Raw genomic sequence first — 22,977 nt, 5'->3', positions numbered from 1 at the left:
CGATCACCAAAATTAAGCTTAAATTTGTATTTATTAAATTTATTAAGTTTAAGCTTAAATTCAGTATTTTCAACTGAATTCACCTACATTTTTCAGTGAATTGGACCTCAGCTTTCCACCCTGGTAGAGAACAATTGGAAAGTTTATAATACACTCTTATCAGCAGGCACAAGGCCATAGGAATTGGGCACAGGCCAACAATCTGTTTCTCCACTTCAAGTAAGAGTTGAGACAGCAAATCATTTTTATTTTTATAATAACAACGGAAGTTCTAAATTGTCAGTTTATCCCTTGAACATACAACTCCTGCTTTTAAGACTTGGAGGAGCTGCTTTTCAAGAGACAACAGGAAAGGAAACTGGAAATCTCATCAAAGAAAGAGGTTTGTAAAAATTGCATTCTTTCCCTACTCTTTTTTTTTAATTTACTTATTTTAATTGGAGGTTAATTACTTTACAATACTGCGGTGGTTTTTGCCATACATTGACATGGATCAACCATGGGTGTACATGTGTACCTACTCTTACTAAATTCTAGGCTTATGGATGGGAGTATCTGCTGAAATGAAGGAGGAAGTTTTTATTTGAGGTGAACTGTTCTTGGAGCTTTGGATTTCATGGAAAATGAGAGTCCTTGACAGCCCCTATAAGCCACTTCCCCACCCCACTCATTGTATAACTATAACTTGGAGTTGCCTCTTCATTATGGAGTGTGAACTATGTTAATTTTCAGTTCATTAGTTGAATTCAACCTGCCCAAGGCTCTGAACGACTCCATACCCAGGAAAGTTTCCATCAGAGGTGGAAAGGACTCGAACTCTGCACAGTCTGGCATATGGTAGATATTAAATTCATATTTATGAATCATGAAGAGAATGAGAGACCCCAAAACAAAATCTTCAAAGTCCATTACATTGAGTTGCTAGAGGAGGTTCCTGTTCTATGAAGATGTTTATTGTTTGAAGGGCCTGTAGGCAGCTTGGGTGTTGTCAGTATTGATTTGTTTGATCCGATTCCTTACTTTAAGTTAGAATCAGGAATTCATTAAAGATAGAAATTATCATATACACTTCTATATGATCCCCTGGATTTATAACAATGCTTCATAAATAGTAGTATCTGAATAAAACTTCGAGGATGATTGCTATGGCTGAATGGTTTTGTCCCCCAAAAGTCATATGTTGAAATTCTACTGCCCCATGCGATGTTTTTAGAAAGCGAGGTTTGGGGAAGGTACTTGGGTTATGAGGATGACGCTCGTGAATGGGATTAGTGGTCTGATGGAAAAGAATCCCACAGAGCTCCCCCACCCCTTCTGCCACGTGAGTGTGTACAAGAGAAAACTGTGAACCTGAAAAGGGCCTTAAATGACCGTGAAGGCCCTTTGATCTTGGACTTTCAGCCTCCAAATCTGTGGGAAATAAACCTCTGCTGTTTATAACCTACCCAGCCTGTGATAATTTGTCCAAGCAGCCAAACAGTCTAAGACAGTGATCACAAGAGCTAAAGCTTGAGTGCCTTCTGTTTATCCCAGGCTGATGCTGATGATGCTAATGACCAGGATGACAGTAACTTGGACAAACTGCATAAATAACTGTGATAACAATTCATTATTTTACCATATATATTATAGTTAGTACACGCATATTATAGTTAGTATAGATATATGTATAGTTACTATATATAATACATATTTTACCTTATAATTATAGTTAGTATATATAGTTTTATATATATGTATATGAACAGTTAAGTGTTTCAAAACTAACCCTTCATCCTGTGAGAAATGTTTAAGATGAGAATAATTTGGATAGAAATTGTATCTCATCCACCCAAGCCAGTACCATATGAACTAACTACTAATAAAATGACTATGAGTTTTTTTTTAATTCCCTTTCAGGACGATATAGGTAAATTCAGAAGGTCTCAATACTTTCTTCAAACATCCAAATTCTCTCCTTTCAAGCTACATTGCTATAGTGTTTCAGTGACTTCCCAGTGGTAACAGCATCATTATTCTGCCTCTGCACATCTTAGCTTTCTCTCTAGAAATTTTATTAAAAAACATAATTGACATAAGAGTTCTAAGAAGGAATAAAAACTAATAAAAAGAACAAAGGGATAAACTAATTAAAATGATGCATATATGTAGCCAAGGGTAATCTCCCTTTAAAAGAATTCTTCCGAATTAAGTTTATCAAAACTAGCTTCTTCACCTTTAACATGAAGCTTTGGGTATAACACATGTCAGTCTGGCCATTCCATTACAGGAATGACTTTCAAATATGCAGCAGATGGTAATCAAAATTGACTGGAGGCTCTTGAAGATATATGTTATGATTAACCAGACGTGGACTGCACAACTCAGAAATGAAGGAATGTTGGGAACTCTTGAAGAAGAATTATATGATAATTTGGAGTGTTATGATCAGGTGGCAACATAAGCCACTGCCAGAACAGCATGGAAAGTGACAAGATGTGTGGTTGGGATGATAGAAATTGTTACCAAAGTCAAGAATGAATGACGCTTGCTGACTTCTTACATTAACCCTGTGACATATTATCATAAGTGTAAAATACTGTAGTATCTCAGTGCGTACTTCTGACAGCTCCCAGACATTCACATGCGGGATGGGCATTTGTAGCTTCTGAGTGTGTGTGTGTGTGTGTGTGTGTTGGTCAGGGACAGACAGGATACATTGAACTCCACCCCCATGCCATATGGTTGCCAAAATGTCCTCGTGGGGATCAGGATGTGAATTAATGACAGGTGTCAATCACTCAGTCTTACAGAGCCTAGAAACAATGATCCTTTGATAGTTTTCTATGTAATTATTCTCCCTACACTAAATGTCCTGCAGGACACTGGAGAAAAGAAAATAAGGGAAACATCTTCATTAACATCAGTCATGACTCCAAATCCTGAAATTTCAACATAGGACTTATGAAACATAAATATATTTAATATTAATTTTTAAATTTATTTATTGGTAATTACTCTCAATCTCGCTGCAGCTCAAGGAGAAAATATTTGGCAATTTGCTTCCATGCCGTTTTTTGAGATGTCAAAACTTTCTCAATTCTAATCCCTCCATTAGTTGATTTATTTCTTTTTTCCAAAATGGACTGTTATGAAAACATTGCTGGAGTCTAACATTCAGTTAGTTCAGTTCAGTTGCTCAGTCGTGTCTGACTCTTTGTGACCCCATAGACTGCAGCACACCAGGCTTCCCTGTCCATCACCAACTCCTGGAGTTCACTCAAACTCATATCCATTGAGTTGGTGATGCCATCCAACCATCTCATCCTCTGTGGTCCCCCTCTCCTCCTGCCTGCAATCTTTCCCAGAATCAGGGTCTTTTCCAATGAATCAGTTCTTCCCATCAGGTGATCAAAGTAATTGGTGCTCAGCTGTCTTTATAGTCCACCTCTCACATCCATACCTGACAACTAGAAAAACCATAGCTTTGACTAGATGGACCTTTGTTGGCAAAGTAATGTCTCTGCTTTTTAATATGCTGTCTAGGTTGGCCATTACTTTTCTTCCAAGGAGCATGTGTCTTTTAATTTCATGGTTGCAGGCACCATCTGCAGTGATGTTGGAGCCCAAGAAAACCAGATCTGACACTTTTTCCATTGTTTCTCCATCTATTTACCATGGAGTATGGGACCAGATGACATGAACTTAGTTTTTTGAATGTTGAGTTTTAAGCCAGTTTTTTCACTCTCCTCTTTCACTTTCATCAAGAAGTTCCTCTTCACTTTCTGCCATAAGGGTGGTGTCATCTGCATATCTGAGGTCATCGATATTTCTCTCGACAATCTTGATTCCAGCTTGTGCTTCATCCAGAACAGGATTTCGCATAATGTACTCTGCATATAATTTAAATAAGCAGTGACAACATACAGCCTTGATGTACTCCTTTCTCTATTAGGAACCAGTCTGTTGTTCCATGTCTGGTTCTATATGTTGCTTCTTGACCTGCATAAACAGATTTCTCAGCAGGCAGGTCAGGTGATTTGGTATTCCCACCTCTTGAAGAATTTTCCACAGTTTGTTGTGATCCACACAGTCAAAGGCTTTAGTGTAGTCAAGAAAGCAGAAGCAGATGTTTCTCTGTAACTCTCTTGCTTTTTTGATGATCCAACAGATGTTGGCAATTTGATCTCTGCTTCCTCTGCCTTTTCTAAAACCAGCTTGAACATCTATCTGGAAGTTCACAGTTCACGTGCTGTTGAAGCCTGGCTTGGAGACTTTTGAGCATTACTTTGCTAGTGTGTGAGATGAGTGCAATTGTGCGGTAGTTTGAACATTCTTTGGCATTGCCCTTCTTTGGGATTGGAATGAAAACTGACCTTTTCCAGTCCTGTGGTCACTGTTGAGTTTTCCAGATTTGCTGGTATATTGAGTGCAGCACTTTTATAGCATCATCTTTTAGGATTTGAAATTGCTCAACTGGAATTCCATCACCTTCATTAGCTTTGTTCATAGTGATGCTTCCTATGGCCCACTTAACTTCACATTATAGGATGTCTGGCTCTAGGTGGGTGATCACACCATCGTGGTTATCTGGGTCATGAAGATCTTTTTTGTAAGGTCCTCCTGTGTATTCTTGCCACCTCTACTTAATATCTTCTTCTTCTGTTAGGTCCATACCATTTCTGTCCTTTATTGTGCCTATCTTTGCATGCAATGTTCCCTTGTTATCTCTAATTTTCTTAAAGAGATCTCTAGTCTTCTTCATTCTATTGTTTTCCTGTATTTCTTTGCACTGATCTCTGAGGAAGGCTTCTTACCTCTCCTTGCTATTCATTGGATCTCTGCATTCAAATGGGTATCTTTCCTTTTCTCCTTTGCCTTTAGCTTCTCTTCTTTTCTCAGCTATTTGTAATTTAGGGTCTAACCTTGAGCTTCATGAATATACATAGGACTAAAAATCGATGACACATCCAGGTATACTGAGAATCATGCACTGTTCTAAATGCTTTGCAGTTCTTAACTCATTTAATTCTCACACTGGGATTCCCTGGTGGCTCAGTTGGTAAAGAATCCGACTGTGGCACCTGTAGTGCAGGAGACCTGAGTTTGATCCCTGGGTTGGGAAGATCCCCTGGAGGAGGGCATAGCATCCCACTCCAGTATTCTTGCCTGGAGAATCCCCATGGACAGAGGAGCCTTGCAGGCTGCAGTCCATGGGATCGCAAAGAGTCTGACACAACTGAGTGGCTAAGCACGTCACAGCACAATCCTCACACCAGTCCTATGAAAGAAGTATTGATGTTTTTATCCCCATTTCACAGATTCTGAAACTCGAGGCAGAAAGAAGCTTCTAAGTTGCAGAGTTGGATTTAACCAGGTCAAAATGTCTCCTATACTTAAGGATTTTAACTACTATGCTTGCCTTCAACTCGCCTATCAGCAGCCACAAAGTCCCTGAAATCAATGTTTCTTACTGTTGTGGTTGGATTTATAGAACTTATAGTGGGCAACAAAGCTTTTTGCAGGATTGTGTTTAAGAATAAGGGGAAAGAGGGCACAACGGTATAAAGACACATCCTGAACGAGGCTGGTCCCAAGTCATTCTCAACTACTGAGGAAGTTTTTTCAGCTATAAGTTTAAATGAGCAAATTATTTCTTCTGTTATATGTTTTTCATCTAAAAGGACCTGATTAGATAATTTCTATGACCATCTATAACTCTAGTATTCAAAGGAACACAGTATTTTAAAGTGGAATTGATTATAATACTATTAATCTTTATCTAAGCCTTGGCTACCATGTGATTTCCTCAGAGATGGTATCTGGAATACTTTATATAAAGCAGGTATCATTCCCTTACTTTCCTTTTCTACACCAAAACCTCATTGCTTTCATCATACCAGTCTTCACTGATAGTAGATATGTGTTTATTTCTTTAGTTTATTATCTGTTTCACCCACTGGACTGTATGTCCTTGAGGATAGAGACTTGGAATATTTATATTTACCATTTTAGACTTGACATCTGTCACAAAATATTGTATATGCTGGACATTAACAAATTATTTCCCTCATTTTTCAGTATGGCCATGGAAGGAATTGTACCACTCTACTGGAGTTTTTTTAGGTGATAAAATTCAGTTTATTATTAGGGAATACTACTTTACTTATTAAGAATTTTTATAGGCAATATCTTCATAATAGCCATAGTAATAGCTAAGCTATTCTTTAGCCTTCAAATTATCTGCTATTATAAATCTTAAAAGAGATTGTAAGTAAGTTTGTTTTTTTGCTTTATCTTTTTGACTCTGAGATACTGTTTCAAACATCTATTATTTTACTCTTGCCTATGTGGTAGATTGCAAAGAAATGGCTTTCACAGTCCTTTACACCTCTTCCCCAAAGAGGGAGAATCTGCTTCCTCACTCCTTGTATATAGGGAGGGCTTCTGATCGTTTTAACCAACAGAAACTGGCAATAGTGAGATTGTGCCATTTCTACACTCAGACCTAAGTTTTGCAGTTTCCTTTCTTGTTGCTCTTGGAAAAAATGCCACGATGTGAATAAACTGATTCATTGAACTGATTCAAATGATGGCCAGACATCTAACAGACATGTGAGTGTGTCCCAAGACTCACCATCTACAGACAGGTACATGAACTAACCTAGTCAAGACCAGGAACTTTTGACTAGACCAGAAGAACCACCCACTAGAATTTTGAGCTAAATAAGTAATGGGGTGGTATTTTAAATGAATACTTTAGGATGTTTGGAGGCTAATAAATAAACTCAAATCCAACAATATTCTGAAAGCTCGCGCTGATATTTTGGGCATTCATTTATTTCCGTTGAAATGGGGCAAGAACTCTACACTATTTTTAATTCTTGGAACTATGCTCTGTAGATTTTCTTTCCTTTGTCTTTATCAGATTTGACGTGAGGTCAGAGGACTTTCTCTAGAAGCCAGATCTTTCCCACACTTCTAAAATACATTTTAAATGTATAACAGAATCCAACTTTGTGGTAATCATGTATTTTATTTAAAAAAATCTTTTAAGAGTCTTTGAAAAAATCCCTCAAGTTTCAATTTACATAGATAACTTTTGTGGCATCCATTTTGTATAATTATAGCTGTTTTAGTTTTTCACTTGTATTTGCTAAATTTGTTTAGATTTAGTATGCTTGAAACCTACTCCAGTGTTTTTGCCTGGAGAATCTCAGGGATGGAGGAGCCTGGTAGGCTGTCATCTATGGGGTCGCAACAGAGTCCGACACGACTGAAGCGACTTACCAGCAGCAGTATGCTTGAAGTCACATGAAATGACACCTAAGTAAAAGACTTATTACATTGATTGGTGTCAGATTCTCTGAACCCAAATATCAGCAAGCTATTTCCTTTTATATCATTCACTTCAACCTCCCATGAATAAAAGTGCACCATAAACTTAATTTTGTTTACCGTTTGGACAGAGAGCCTTCCTAAGTGAAGTACTAAGTCTAAGACCCTAGTAGTTAAAAGAAAAAGATGAGAACTTGAAAAACAATAACCAAAATAAATAAATTAGGGGACAAACTGAGAGAGTGGCACTGATATATATAGACTGCTGCTGCTGCTGCTGCTAAGTCGCTTCAGTCGTGTCTGACTCTGTGCGACCCCATAGACGGCAGCCCACCGGGCTCTCCCGTCCCTGGGATTCTCCAGGCAAGAACACTGGAGTGGGTTGCCATTTCCTTCTCCAATATATAGACTACCATGTGACAAATGGATAGCTAATGGGAACCTGCTGTATATCATAGGAAACTCAGCTCAGTGCTTTGATGACCTAGAGGGGTGGGATGGGGCAGGGATAGGAAGGAGACTCAAGAGGGAAAGGATGTATGTATACATACAGCTGATTCACTTTGTTGTAGAGCAGAAACTATCACAACACTGTAAAGCAATTATATTCCAATTAAAAACATAAATTTTTTAAAAACCCATAGAATATATAACAAAAAATTGAATGAATAAATGAATGGTTCTGCAAGAATAGGTAAGACTAACTCTGAAGCCTTTCTCCTCTAGTCCATGGCACTTCTCCGAAAGTGGGCATTTTGTCCACATTATCACCTGAGTTGGGCACTCAGGTGCACCCATAATGTCACCTGCATTACATAACATTTTAAATGCAGGTCTCAGCAGGCTCACAGCTTTTCACATTCTCTGACAGATACTCACGTTGACACTAACCGCATGATAAACCCCAAGAAAGTGACAGGAATTCTATAAATACCTGGATACAGAATTCATAAGGGAACACAGTAGGTCAAGAAGAGATTCCTAAAGTAAGAAACTTTGCCCAAGAATAGACTCCATCAGTTTGATTTGGTCAAATCAGAGGGAAGAGTTTGAAAGAAGCAGCAAAAAGGTTGAATAAGAAAGACTAGCACAGGCATTTTTGAGAATTTGGCTGAAGAAGGAATAAACTTAAAGAGGTAAATCATGTTTCTATCTAAGTCTTAAGAGGAATATCGTTAAGGGAGGAGAAAGGAGAAGATAGATGAAGCCAGAGACCATGATAGGAGGGGCTGACAAGAGAAAAATAAATAATTGTTGGCTGAATATGATTTGGCTGGAAATGTGTTTAAAACCTGAAAGTTTTCCACTTCCTGCTAATGATACACAATATTTATTTATTTTTCTCTCAATTTGGATGTGTTCTTTTGCAGTCAGTATAGTGGATCATCATAAGGCTGTCATGGCATAAGGTAATAAATATAATTGAATATGGAAAATATGAACTGCTAAAGGAATATTATAATAATCACAGCAAAAGTAAGTGTATATATGAATCCTTCAACTCTAAAAATTAAGAGCCAGAGCAGATGGATTCCATGAATGAAAGGGGAAAGAAACCAACAAAAAAAAATAATCCAGCACAGTGACCACTGTCTAAGTGACCTGTGACCAGATTTCTGAGTAGGATTCTCAGGGCTCAGTGAGGAAGGCCCTGCCAAGGCCATGGGTGGTGTGCTTGTGTCCCGACTATGATGTTTTTATGTTGCTGGGTTTCATGAGGTCTTCTCTGTAGACATCTATCACAAACAGATTTTAAAAGAATTAAAATCTGCTTATTGCTCTAGGCATCTTTGACTTTGTTGTTGTGCTTCTCTCATTTTGGTGATTCATATTTAGTCATTGAAAATAATGATGAATCTGGAAAAAGGAAAAGCTGTCCACCTATGGCTGTAGTTAATGTTCTTGATGCTATTATCTGATGACAACTTATTTTTTATTGTAAACTCTTGGGAGTGGAGAAGCATATAATAGGACTTGGTGATAACTATAGCCTTTCTTACTGTCTCTGACATTGCTTTCAAGTTTGTTGTATTATTCTGATTTTAAACAAACGTATATTAGACCAAGACAAGCTTAGTGAAGGCCACTCAATAGGCAAATTGAGATAGACGCATGACCTACACTATAATTTCAATATTATGTCTGGGTCCTAAGTTGTTAGATGGGACCTTTACACCCTAAAAAGTCTTTAGTATGAAGTCATTAAGTAGTGACATGGCCAGATTTTAGGGTGTGGTATCCATACTTTCTTAAAGATTTCTCCCTAAGTCCAGGAATTTCTCACATTTTAAGTTAACTCATTGTTGACCTTGAAGTTTACTGATGAGTATTATGGGAGAACCAGTAATGATCTAAAAATCGAATGGAGATGTAATCACATCTGGCTGTGCTGTGCTCAGTCACTTCAGTCATGTTTGACTCTTTGCAACCTATGGACTGTAGCCTGCCAGGCTCCTCTGTCCATGGGATTCTCTAGGCAAGAATATTAGAGTGGGTTGCTGTGCTTTGCACCAGGGAAGCTCCCCAACCCTGGAATTGAACCCGTATCTTCTGCATCTCCTACAATGCAGGCAGGTTTTTTATCCACTGAGCCACCTGGGAAGCCAATCACATCTAGACCCAAATGCAATTCAAATAAACATATATTTGATATCATTTATATAAAATTTAGCCTTCCCTGATGGCTTACACAGTAAAGAATCTGCCTACAATGCAGGGGACCAAGGTTTACTACCTGGATCGGGAAGATCCCCTCGAGAACGGAATGGCAACCCACTCCAGTCTTTTTGCCTGGAGGATCCCATGGACAGTGGAGTCTGTAGGGCTACAGTCCATGGGGGTCAAAAAGAGTCGGACATGACTGAGCAACTAACACTTTCATTTTCTTTCATACAAAATTTTAAAAATTATAATTGTGTTCTTCATCTCCATATGGTACAGAAACGGGTATACTACTTTTGAATACTACTATCTGTTTGTCTTCGTGTTGTAAATATGCTTCAAATTACTTATTTTTTCCAACATTCTCCACCATTCCCATAGCACATACTTCCAATCAACATATACTATCATAGGTATTGTATTTTTTTCCCTTCAAATACATACAAACTTTTTTTGGGGTTCCACAGGTAAGTGAAATAATACACTATTTTTCTGTGTATGACTTCATACCACTAAAGAGCAGAATAATGTTTGCCAGGGGCTTAGAATTGGGGAAAAGTGAGATGTTGGTTAAAGCATACAAACTTCCAGTTAGAAGATGTTTCTTGTAAGTTCTGCAGATCAGCGTGGTGATTATAATTACAAATTCTATACTGTGTACTTGAAATTTGCTAAGGAAGTGCATCTGAAGTGTTCTTACACCACTGGGTGGGGAAAATGGTAACTACTGAGGTGATGAATGTGTTAATTAGCTTGATTGCGGTAGTCATTTCACAAGGTATACATGTATTAAATCACCATGTACTCCTTAAGAATTAAGGCTGTACCACATAAATATATATAATTTGTGTCAATCATTCCTCCATGAAGTTGGGAAATTTTTAAAAAATAAAAAACTCCGCAAATAGGTACAGAATTTCATTTCTTCAAAGAAAACTTAAATACGTTCCACCTACCTTTAGTCTTCTTGTCCCTGAGTGCTACGTGTACGGTTTCTACAAGGTTTCCCTTGTTTTACCCATATTATACTTTTTTTTCATGCACAGTAGAGTAAGTAGCAAGTTTGTACAGTAAGGAAATTGTGCCTACTAAGCACTTGCCACCCTTTTCCTTTGCTCCTTTCCAACACTTCCTTCTTTCCCTATGCCCTTTCATTCTTTCTAGGCTTCTTAAAGTAGTAAGAAAACTATTCAGTTTAGCAAATATCATTTAAAGCCCATCATATCTTCAAATAAACCACAAATACTTCAAGGTCAATTAATCTAATTCATTGCTTCCAGTAAGATGGAAAATTTAAAAGAGGGTGAAATGACTCTATAATCCAGAATTTCACATTAAAACAAACAGAAAAGCAACCGTTTTATTCAGACAGTCTTCTTAACCTCACAAGACTATCATTCTTAAACATCTCAGGTGCCATTCTCAAGTCTCCTAGTATTTTCTCATGTGATTTTCTCTTCTTAGAATAACCTTACCTTTCATTCTTATTTATTGAAAGCCCAATAAAACTTTACTTAAAAAAATAGATGACCAGCCTATGGACCATAATTTGCAACATTTGTCTTGACTACGGTATTATTTGACTTTCCTTAAATTTTACGCTCAAGAAGAATACCTGCATCATTTCATCCTAGTCCTTGCCTTGTGATTTATCCTTTAAAATCTCCTATATTAAATCTTACCTAATACCTCAGGTAGAATCAGTTCTTTTTATCCTAAAATTGCAAATGTTTGGCCATACTTTTATAACCATGTTTATCACATTACAGAATAATTATACAAAAAGAAAAAAAAAAAACAAAACCTTGTCTTCCTATATTTCTGTGACCCCAAATAAAGCACATCCTTTAGACCACATTTTGAGCTAAACATATTTGCTGGATGAATAAATTAATGAAAGATAAAATCAAAATGAAAAAAAATCTCTAAGGTGGGGCATTTTTCCTGCTGCCCTTAACACAGTTATGGTAATGCCTTAATTTACTTTCCAATGATGCTTTCCTTGGAGACTTTCATCCAAAGTTAAAGATATTTTAAGCAACTTGGAGGCAAGAATCGTGTTTTCTATTATTTTAAAAAATATTTTTATTTATTCAACTGTATCAGGTCTTAGGTGTGTCGCTTGGGATCTCTTGTTGCAGAGCAGCAAGCTGTGGCTCCTGGGCGTCGTTGCTCTGTGCCACGTGGGATCTTAATGCCTGGACCGCAGATTGAACCGAGTCCCTTGCATTGCAAGGCAGATTCTGAATCACTAGACCACCAGGGAAGTTCCAATATCTGTTTTGTTTTAACACAATATACACCAAAGAAACTGGGGATTGAATTAGGCTTAAAGCTGTGAAACAGTGACCCCCGATGGGACAGAGATCAACCATTTTGAATCCTAATTACTTCAGGAAATTTGGTGGCGAGAGTAAGGTGTTCCTTCATGACAGGACCCATATTCACCTTCACCTCTCTTGTACCAAAAGTATGGTATATATGCAACCAAGTTTTGATAAATAAATAAATGCATAATCTACACAAATGAACTACAAAAAAGAAATTAAGCATTCTGAATAATAGGAACTTCTTATGAATATTGCTTTTCTGGTAAGTTATTTTTTTCTTAAATCATTTTTAAAGATGGAAATATAAATACATAAAAGAACAAAAATTGAAGTTATAATTAATTTCTAATGACTGGACACCTACTTTATGCCAAATACATTATTTTTCCTAGTCTTTACATATATACATGCATGCATACATGCTAAGTCACTCCAGTTTTGCCCAACTCTTCACAACCCCATGGACTGTAGCACACCAGACTCCTCTGTCCATGGGATTCTCTAGGTAAGAATACTGAAGTGGGTTATCATGCCTTCCTCCAGGGGATCTTCCCAACACAGGGATTGAACCCAAGTCTCTTATATCTCCTGCACTGGCAGGCAGGTTCTTTACCTCTAGTGCCACCTGGGAAGCCCAGCATATACACAAGTTAGGTATTATTTTTCTTGCTCCAGTTTTTTTTTTTTTTGTATATGTGCTGCAAAAAAAGTACACATCTTTCTTCAAATAAAGAAACTGAGGCCAAAGAGGTAAATACAGTACCCTAATTTAGTAAAGAATTTTGCAAGAACTCAAATTCAACTCCAATTCTAAGGTCTTTATGTTTCAACATCTTCATCCATGATAATTATATATTCATTCCATTTTGCATAACAGGAAACTTAGAGAAAATAAGTTTTGCAACTAAAAATTGTTTTGCAAAAAAAAGGCAGAGTTTGGGTTAAGGACCACTAAGTTTCACTCTGTTGTCCACACATAGAACCATTGTTGCTTCTGCCCCAGTTGTGCCTCAACTCATAACTTGCTTATATTTTAAAATCTGTTTCCACCTTATACATATTACCTATTTTAATTTTCCATAGAATTGTGCTGTGAATGGAGTACTGAGAGGCAGACCTTGACTCCATGCACACGTTTCTATAAAAACTTGCTCCACCTGTAGCAGGTGTCCACAGCTGTCAAAGCAAAAAACATCAGGGTCTTCCTTGACCCATCTTTCTCTCACATTCCTTCCTGCTGCTGCTGCTAAGTCACTTCAGTCGTGTCTGACTCTGGGTGACCACCATAGATGGCAGCCCACCAGGCTCCCCCGTCCCTGGGATTCTCCAGGCGAGAATACTGGAGAGGGTTGCCATTGCCTCCTCCAACATTCGTTCCTAGTCCTGGCAATAAATCCTGTTGGCTCTAAAATACATATTACAATTCAGCTACTTCTACTCTCACTCTGGCCTGAGTCAAAATCGTTTCTTACCCAAATTATATTAATAGCCTCCTAACTGGTCCCCGAGGACTTCCCTGGTGGCTCAGCGGTAAAGAATCCGCCTGCAGTGCAGGAGACACGGGTTCAGTCCCTGGGTTGGGAAGATCCCCTGGAGAAGGAAATGACAACCCACTCCAGTATTCTCTTCTGGGAAATCCCATGGACAGAGAAGCCTGGCAGGCTATAGTCCATGGCGTTGCAAGAGTTGGACACAAAGCAGTGACTAAACCACCACCAACTGGTCTCAGCTTCCATCCTTACCCTCCTACAGTCTATTCTCAAGGCAGCAGCTAAAGGAATCTTTTTAAAAGACAAATCATATCATCTCATTCCTTTGTTCAAACTCCCTCCTTGTTCCCTACTTCACTCAGTGATTTCTCACCATGATCTGTAAGGTTTGTCATAATCTGTCTCCCTTTTCCCCTATGATTTAATCTCCTCCTGCTCCTCCTCCCTTGACTCATGTCCCTCTTTCACACTTGCTTCCTTGCTGTTTCTCAGGCACTCCAGCAGGTACCCTGCTTCCTTAGGATTCTTGTGCTGGCTGCTCCTTCTACCTGCGTCGGTCTTCCTTAGGTTCTGCTGGGTTAACAATTTCATCTGCCTTGTTTCAGTTTCCCCTTCTCAGTGAGATCTATCCTAACCATTCTGTTTTTAATTGCACTTCTGCTCCCACCCCCTGCACCCTAATCCTTCTTCCTCTTCCTACTCTTTTTTCCCCATATGGCTCACTGGAATCTAACATCATATTTGTTTTACTCACATGTTATATCAGCTGTGCATGTTCTGTCTTCCCTAAATAGAATGAAAGCCCAATGATACTAGGCAGTGTTCTCTGTTTTGTCCACTGATATATGCTAAGTGCTTTTAACGATGTCTGACACACAGAACATTCTTGTGACAAGTGGTCTTACTCTGTTTATGAATGTTGCACTACCGTCAGCTTACAAACCTCACCCTCCTCCCTTCCCCTTGTGCCTCATTTTTGGGAAAGCTGAAAAAACCCCAGGTGTTCCCTCTTGGTCACTTGTTAAAGACTGAAATCATGCAAGCCCCTTTGTAAGTAAAACCTCACCCCAGCACCACCCCCTAATTGCACATAAAATCCTGAACCTCTCCTTTCCTTGGTCTCATCAGCTATTTTGTGTTTTTTTTTTGGACCTGCTTGAGAGATAGGCCTTGCCCCAACCAGAGACCCCAGTCCTCTAATAAACCTCTGAATATTATTTTAAGGAGAAGGGGAATTGTGACATCAGTCTAGACACCCGAACCAGATTTTGGATAGTGGTCCTTTCTGCCTTCCCAGAGTAGCAGCAACAGTGCTATAAAAATATAAGTGTTAAAGATTTTTAAAAATGCAAATGAAAACTGACACACAGAATATCAATTGACAATTACCAAGGGAAGGTTCAAGCAAATAGAAAGACTTTGGTGTTCCTGCACATGAGATGAGGGAGATCAGCAAAAAATTTCATACCAGAGGGGGCAAAAGCATTGAGCCTCCTGGATCATAACCAGAAGAACATGCAGATGACAAGAGAGGTCCATCTGCTCCCAGCCCCACCTTATATGGAAAAAGCTGGAGCAATGCTGTCCAAAGACCTCCTTGAGGTTACATGTGCGATGCCAGCTCTTCCAGGTCAGGAAAAACTCATGAACTTCAAACTAGACAAGGAGACCTCAGACAATACATGGTACCATACTCTCAGACACAAACATGATATTAATCCATCACCTCCATCCCCTCAGAAGAGGATTGGTTGAGGGCTCAGGAACTAGAGCCCCTGGTTAGGAGTGTCGTACCAATGGCGGTAAGGGCGTTCCCCTGGGGCTCAGTGGTAAAGAATTCGTCTGTAATGCAGGAAATGTGGCAAGAGCTGTGGGTTCGATCCCTGGGTCAGGAAGATCCTCTGGAGAAGAGGAAATGACAACCCTCTCCTGTATTCTTACCTGGAAAATTCCATGGACAGAGGAGCCTGGTGGGCAACAGTTCACGTATCACAAAGAACTGGACACAGCTTAGTGACTAAACAACATCCAGTGGTAGTAGGGGAGAATACAGTGATGTTTATTGTTTATTTGTTAATTGTTAATTTGTTATTGTTTATTTGTTAATAAACTAGTATAAAAACATTCAGTTGTTTCTTTAGGAGCAGGGGTTTACTACTATGGTAACATTACATGTAAAGACCTAGGAATCCAAGACCTAAAGATATTTTGACTGATTTAATGCTTGTATTTGCGTGGACGTAAAGAAGCTAAGTTTTGGCTGCTAAACTAGCAGATAAGCTTTATTTGACAGTCGTTTTTCTACACATGCCATGTTGTTGAGTTAACATATGTAGAGCAAGGTCTAACATATTCCTGTTGGTAAAAAAAAAAATATATTATAGGAGATCAATATAAAGTTAATCCATGCTATCTGACCCATGGGAATGTTGCCATCATTGTATTTCTTTGATAAATTCTTGAGCCATACCTGGTATGGGCATTCTGGTGTCTAGATCAGTTATAACCTGATTATGTGTCAAAGAGGCAGTGCAGTTTATCCAGGAGCAAACTCTAACTATTATATTTGTAGGAGTTGTACCACTGAGAATACAAAACTTTCTTCTGATAATGACCTCAAAATATGGGTTAGAGGTTGGTATGTAGCTATTTTTAGTTCTTAAGTGGTTTGATTAAGCTAAGGTAAAGTTTATTTCCCCTCAAGGCTTTTATGACTTACTATATACCCTCAAATTTGTCTTTTATTATCTTTCTTTCACAGTCTGGCTAAACTAGTCATTTCTATTTTAATGTAAAATTCTTTCTCCTTTTTCAATCTTAAAAGTCAATTTTTTTTTACTTTTCAGATAATAAATTTTTTTCTCTCAAGTATCTGGTATTCTATAGTAGTGGGATTAGATGTGTATATAGGAATATTCATAAAAATAAGAAAGCTATGCTACTCATCTGTAATTATAAACAATTCTATTAGATTAGAGGAAAGACAGAGAATTTTGGAGTGCTAATACTCCTTTGAAGCAGAATCACTGGAAAGATTTTTAATAGTTATCCTTATTAATTTTGCCAGTGTGAAATATTGGTTCTTTTAAAGGCTTTTTACTTGCAACACAATATATTTTCTTATCTCTAAACTCTTAAATTGTACAGATCATTGATCCTTTTGGTTGTTTTATTTAAAGAGCCATAAACTATATTAATTTCTACCCTATTTACTTTCTTAGGCTATTTGGAAATGTCTAAGCACACATTATTGAATATTTTCTAAATGACAATTTCACATTTTAACTTCTTTCTGGTTAAATGGGCTTGAATTTACTTTTAAAAATACAGGATAGGTTTCTCCTTATGTCAGTGGTTGAGTCTACTCCAGAATCCTACTGGAATGTTCCCTGCAGTCTATATTTTATCTTAAATTAATTTACAAACTGAAACTGTGTTCAATCTTCTCTTCAGGAGAGGCTTTTGAAGTTGCCTTATGTAGTGTACTTTCAATATTGTATTTAAAATTTTTTATAACTGTGCTACTTAAATTTTCTCTTTTCTACTCTGCTAATTTTGAATATCCTCTCCATCAATGGGCTAATGATTAATTGTGCTACTTGGTGCAGATCTATAGTCCAATATAATAAGTATTTCACAAAATTCTTAGAGTGACTTGCTGTTTTGATTTCCAAGTACAGGGTTCAAAGAAAGTGAGTATTTGTTGCTTTGTATTTTAATTTTCCTCAAACTAAAGCATATTAACATATTGATTTTGACATGTCAGAAATCCCACTTAATGACCATTTTTATACTAAGTAAAAACTATCTTTTTTTGTCCCTATTCAAGTAAAATCCAGGAATTTGGAAAAAAAGTGCAGCTTGATTCAGAAAGTCAAAGTGCTTCCTAGGAGAAGTTTGAGATTTTGACATAGACAAATTCATGACAAACAAAAATCAGAGGCAGTTAGACACAAAGTGTGTTTATAAACAGTGTCTTGAATTTCCCAGCCAAACAGAAGTCTAGGAACAGTGTTTTCTTAAGTTTGTGGAAATTATTTTTCATATTTTAAGTACCAAAAAAAAATTCACATACATTGAGCAAAAATGACATACATGATCTTTGTGGCAGCACTATTTATAACAGCCATACACTAGAAGCAACTCAATCTTTTAACTAGAAAATGGATAAATAAATGGTGGTCTAGTCATACATATGAGAAAGGGAATGAATGACCTATTTTACTATTCACACCAACATGGTTGAATCTCACAAACAGGATGGAAGATGCTGAACTCCAAAAATTATAGATTGTCTGATTTTCTCAATATAATGTACAAACACAAAGAGAATCCTGGGGAATTGAAGTCAGCTGGCGATTACCTTTTTGTAGGGGAGAAAGGGGAATGGCTGAGATGCTGACAATTTTCTCATTTTGATTTCAGTGCTAGTTATACGCATTTATCATGTGTACATTTAAGTTTTTTTTAACTTGTTCTATATTTAACACTTCAAAAAGATTAATAACAACAAAACCTAGAAATTCAATTCTGATAAATTAGCTATAAAATAAAGTAATCTTTCAAATACCTCCCACATACACACATACCTTCCTTGGACCCCTCTACCTCTTATATATTTTTTTCTATGTAGATAGGCACAAGCTCACACTGCGTTTCTCAAAGAAGACAATCCTGTCTCACAGCAAATTTTTGCCATTATTACAAATACATAAGTCTGAACGGCTACCCACTAATGATTCTTTCTCACTCTGCTTTCTTTCCTCTCTCTCTTTCTATCTCCCTCCACCCACAAACTGAACATAACATTGTAAAATACTTATATATTTGCATTTTTAAAAAAGAAAATTGTTTTCTTAATTCCCCTTACCATTTTAACCATTATACATACATACATATATATATATATATATATATATACACATATATGTCAGCATGAACTACTTAATACATCATCTCTGAAGAATTAAAATTTCTAACCAACTTCAGAACAATATTTTTGCTCATACTATGAAATAACTTTAATGTCAATCCAGTACATTCTTTCTTAGACTCCCAAGTAAAGCCAGAAGGGGCAGAGGCAAGTTCTGTGTTAAAAATATTGTAGCAGGAGGAGAAGCAGGAAAAGGGTGGAAGGAGGGTTTAGAATTGACAGAACATTTTGTGCCTCCAAAATTATTCTAATGCCATTCAATTTTAATTCAGGGTGAAGATTCGGGTCAGTTGCTCATTAATCCAATCTGGCTTTCGCTTCTAGGCTACTATTATTAACTCCCTTATTCAGATGTTATTCAAATGAGTCTCTCTATTAAAAGAAGCGAACTGATGCAGGCAAAACATATTGTTAGTAAATCTTCCCCAGTTTGGCAACACATTAATGATAGATCTGGCATTCTCAGTGTCAAAAACTCCATCGGCATCTGTTACAACAGAATCAAGATAAAATGAGCGAGATGAAAACAAATGGAGGCAGGGAGGGGAAAGTGCTATCAAATATTTGAAATGCTCTACAGATTCTTTGTCTCCAAAGACTCTCTCACTTTTCAACAAATTGATCAAGAACTTGGTACCACATTACCCAAGTAACTTATCTGCGGAAATACAAACAGGTAAACATGTATCGATAACCATGGAAATACTCGGGGCAGATAGATACTGTCAGAAGAAAGTGTCTGAACATGTCTTTGATAGATTCCTCCTCCTTTGTAACTCTTTTGTCCCTATTTATATCCATTCCACCAGGCACATCCTCTTTTACACCCAAATGTCCAGGAGTTTAAACATGGTGCCTAACCGAGCATTAAACACTATAGCATCGTTACCTCTCACTACAGTTCATCAGCCCTGAATCTCATTCTGGAAAAACCTTATCCTATAAGTTGATTGCACTTATCAGGCATTCAGATCTGACTAATGTAATTCTTCATTAACAATTTATCCTACTAAAGACACTGCTGCTGCTGCTGCTAAGTCACTTCAGTCGTGTCCGACTCTGTGCGATTCCATAGACGGCAGCCCATCAGGCTCCCCCGACCTTGGGATTCTCCAGGCAAGAACACTGGAGTGGGTTGCCATTTTCTTCTCCAATGCATGAAAGTGAAAAGTGAAAGTGAAGTCGCTCAGTCGTGTTCGACTCTTCATGACCCGCTGGACTGCAGCCTACCAGGCTCCTCCCTCCATGGGATTTTCCAGACAAGAGTACTGGAGTGGGGTGCCATTGCCTTCTCCGACTAAAGACACTAATAGTAGTATAAGTCATCAAAGCACAGACTCTGGAGCTAGGCTGTGAGGATCCAAATCCTACCACTAGCTGTGAGACCTGGATCAAGTTTTTTGACTTTTCTTTCCCAAGTTTTTTTTTTTTTTCATCTCTAAAATGGATAATAAAAATAGTACCTACCTACTGGGCTTTTATGGAGAAGGCAGTGGCACCCAACTCCGGTACTCTTGCCTGGAAAATCCCATGGATGGAGGAACCTGGTGGGCTGCAGTCCATGGGGTCGCTAAGAGTGAGACATGACTGAGCAACTTCCCTTTCACTTTTCACTTTCATGCATTGGAGAAGGAAATGGCAATCCACTCCAGTGTTCTTGCCTGGAGAATCCCAGGGATGGGGGAGCCTGGTTGGCTGCCATCTATGGGGTCGCACAGAGTCAGACACGACTGAAGTGGCAGCACTGGGCTTTTAAGAAATCGAATGAATTAAAATATGCAAGTTATTTAGGGCAGTGTCTGATATAGTAAGCACTGTTTTATAACTGTTATTCTTATATGTCAAGGAAATTTTATTTTAAATAGGAGTTCTTGGAGATACCAGTAATCTAAATCCAAAGAAAGACTTTCTAATTCGAAAAATACTATAACAGCTTATGAAGCAGCTAGGGAAAAATATATACAAATATTTTAAGAACTCTCAAAATAGGCCCTCTCTCTAATGTATGATTACTGCTAGGTTACAGATAATTGAGGTCCAATGAGATGACATTGCCTGGCTAAGGACATAGAGTTAGTGAAGGATGGTGACCAAGTTTGTCTTGGTAGAGCTAAGAGGTGCAACCCTAGGGATCTGGGTCTTTCAATAAAAGTGATGAGACCCCAAGAGCTTCAATATGCCAAAATCTCTCTTTCCCAGTTCTCAAATCTACATCTTTTTCTAGTCTGTCTTTAGCTGTGGGTAATACATCCAGGTGCCTCCAAGACACTTCTGTTTCTGTAACCCAGTGTATTCCTCTGTCTATACACAGGAATATTTTGTACCCCACTGGTGTTGGAGATAATGATTATGTTTGAAATCAAAAGGGTTTTGCTTAGGGTGACAAATTAATGAAGTAACAAAGTTTGCTTATAAAACTTTCTCGGGCTCATATTCCATATCTCCTGTGATAAGGATGACCTCCATCCTTATGCGTAGGGAGGATGCATTCCCATAGGAGCTTTTTTCCCCTGATTTCAGGGGAAGAAAGTGGGTCAGAGTGTTCTTCTTATACAGACTGTTTTTCAAGTAAACTGTAATTCAAAATAATCCATATGGTATCTTGGCACATTTGGGGCTCCCCTACCCAAGCCCAGTCACTCCTATAGCTGCTGCTGCTGCTGCTGCTAAGCCACTTCAGTCGTGTTCGATTCTGTGTGACCCCATAGACGGCAGCCCACCAGGCTCCCCCATCCCTGGGATTCTCCAGGCAAGAACACTGGAGTGGGTTGCCATTTCCTTCTCCACTCCTATAGCTAACTCCTACCAATTCTCCTATCACTACCACTTCTTCTAGAATTTCTCACTAGACTAGACTCCTTGATTTATGCTGAATTAGAGGCTTGATGTTATAAACTCTTGAAGCTTCCAGGTATGTGCTGTGTTTACATTACAGATGACCTTGCCCCCTTTTGATGGTCAATTTGCTAGTGCATCTTTTTCATTAGAGTATACACAGTACAGAAAGAGTGACTACGCAGTTTCAAGAGTAGTCAGTCACTACAGATATCCTGGTTACTGCTCCGTCAAAGAAAATAACCCAAATCCTAATAAGTGTGGACTGATTTGCTGGTTTCATTCCAACACAGTATCAGGATCTACCTTTTAAACTGTATTTACAAAGTCTAGTGAGGTCTTATTATGCCTACCTTTTGTGATTGGTCCATCCAACATGAGGATGATTCATTGTGAGTAAATACCAGCCACATTCATATGTGTTCACCTGACACCCAGCCCAGCATGCTACAGAGAGAGATACTCGGGGATGTGATGGGGCTGGCGGTGGGTGTGGTGGAGGGAACAAGGGGTGGGGAGTGTGGGGGAGCAGGCTAACAAAAAGCATTTGCTCATGTTCTCCACTCAGTCAGTAACACGTTGTGCCTCTCTTTAACTGATGAAAAATCGCTCTCACTAAAACCTTCGGGTATACAATCTCCTTCAGAAAATATTTTAGACTTCCTCTCAATACTCTCTGTCCCTCTAAGGTATTCTCAAAGTATTATTGGCCCATATTCTGTGAAAGCCCTTATTGTATTTTATTAAAATCTTCAGAGTTAGTCCGTTTCTCCCACTAAACCATAATCTCTTTGAGAACATGGGTCTATTTTTAATTTGTGTTTGAATTCCAATCACCTAATTTAGCGTACATTGAACATGTGCCTGTTGAATTTTATAATGCAGAACTAAGAGTATGCCACCTAGATGTTCACTGAAGTGAACTACACAGGTGAACACTGGACTATTAGGTGGCTCATCCTCAAACCATCCCCTTCAGACTCTCATCGTTCTTCACACCCCCATCTTTCTCAGTATCTCTTCTTGTTTATATAATCTTTTTCCATGTATCTCTATCCCATAACAGGTGGAATATGAAAATTTGTCTCTGAGGACTTAAGTCCTAGGCAGATTATCCTTCCAAGTGAGAGAAAGCAAAATCCCAGAAGGAATAAGCCACTTTCCAGATAATATCTCTATTTATTGTACCCCTTCCCTGAATTTAGGATCAATATTCTTAACTCAGGGAAGACAATGTATTCTAATTTTCTAGCATATATCCTGTAGAATGGCAGCTTTCCTATAGTGTCTCGTTTTCTTTCTAACAACTGTCTCACACAGACAGTTCACTCTGAACTTACCCCTCGCATAACTAGATCACTAGGAAAAAGTCCACCTTTCTACAGATTCTATAGCAAATAATTCTCTTCTC

General features: G+C 38.2%; 1 protein-coding gene across 1 annotated transcript in view; it reads left to right on the top strand.

Annotated features, from left to right (window-relative positions):
- The first annotated feature begins 259 nt into the window (after positions 1 to 259).
- Positions 260 to 22,977, top strand: part of LOC101906162 (beta-defensin 112) — a 42,919-nt gene continuing 20,201 nt past the window's right edge. Inside the window, exon 1 of the transcript XR_003032223.2 lies at positions 260 to 382. The gene's annotated coding sequence lies outside the window, so the exon portion shown is untranslated. The remainder of the gene's footprint in view (positions 383 to 22,977) is intronic.

This window comes from Bos taurus, chromosome 23, assembly GCF_002263795.3.
Source record: "Bos taurus isolate L1 Dominette 01449 registration number 42190680 breed Hereford chromosome 23, ARS-UCD2.0, whole genome shotgun sequence".
NCBI classification, from domain to species: domain Eukaryota; kingdom Metazoa; phylum Chordata; class Mammalia; order Artiodactyla; family Bovidae; genus Bos; species Bos taurus.
This window is presented reverse-complemented; position numbering and strand designations above follow the sequence as displayed.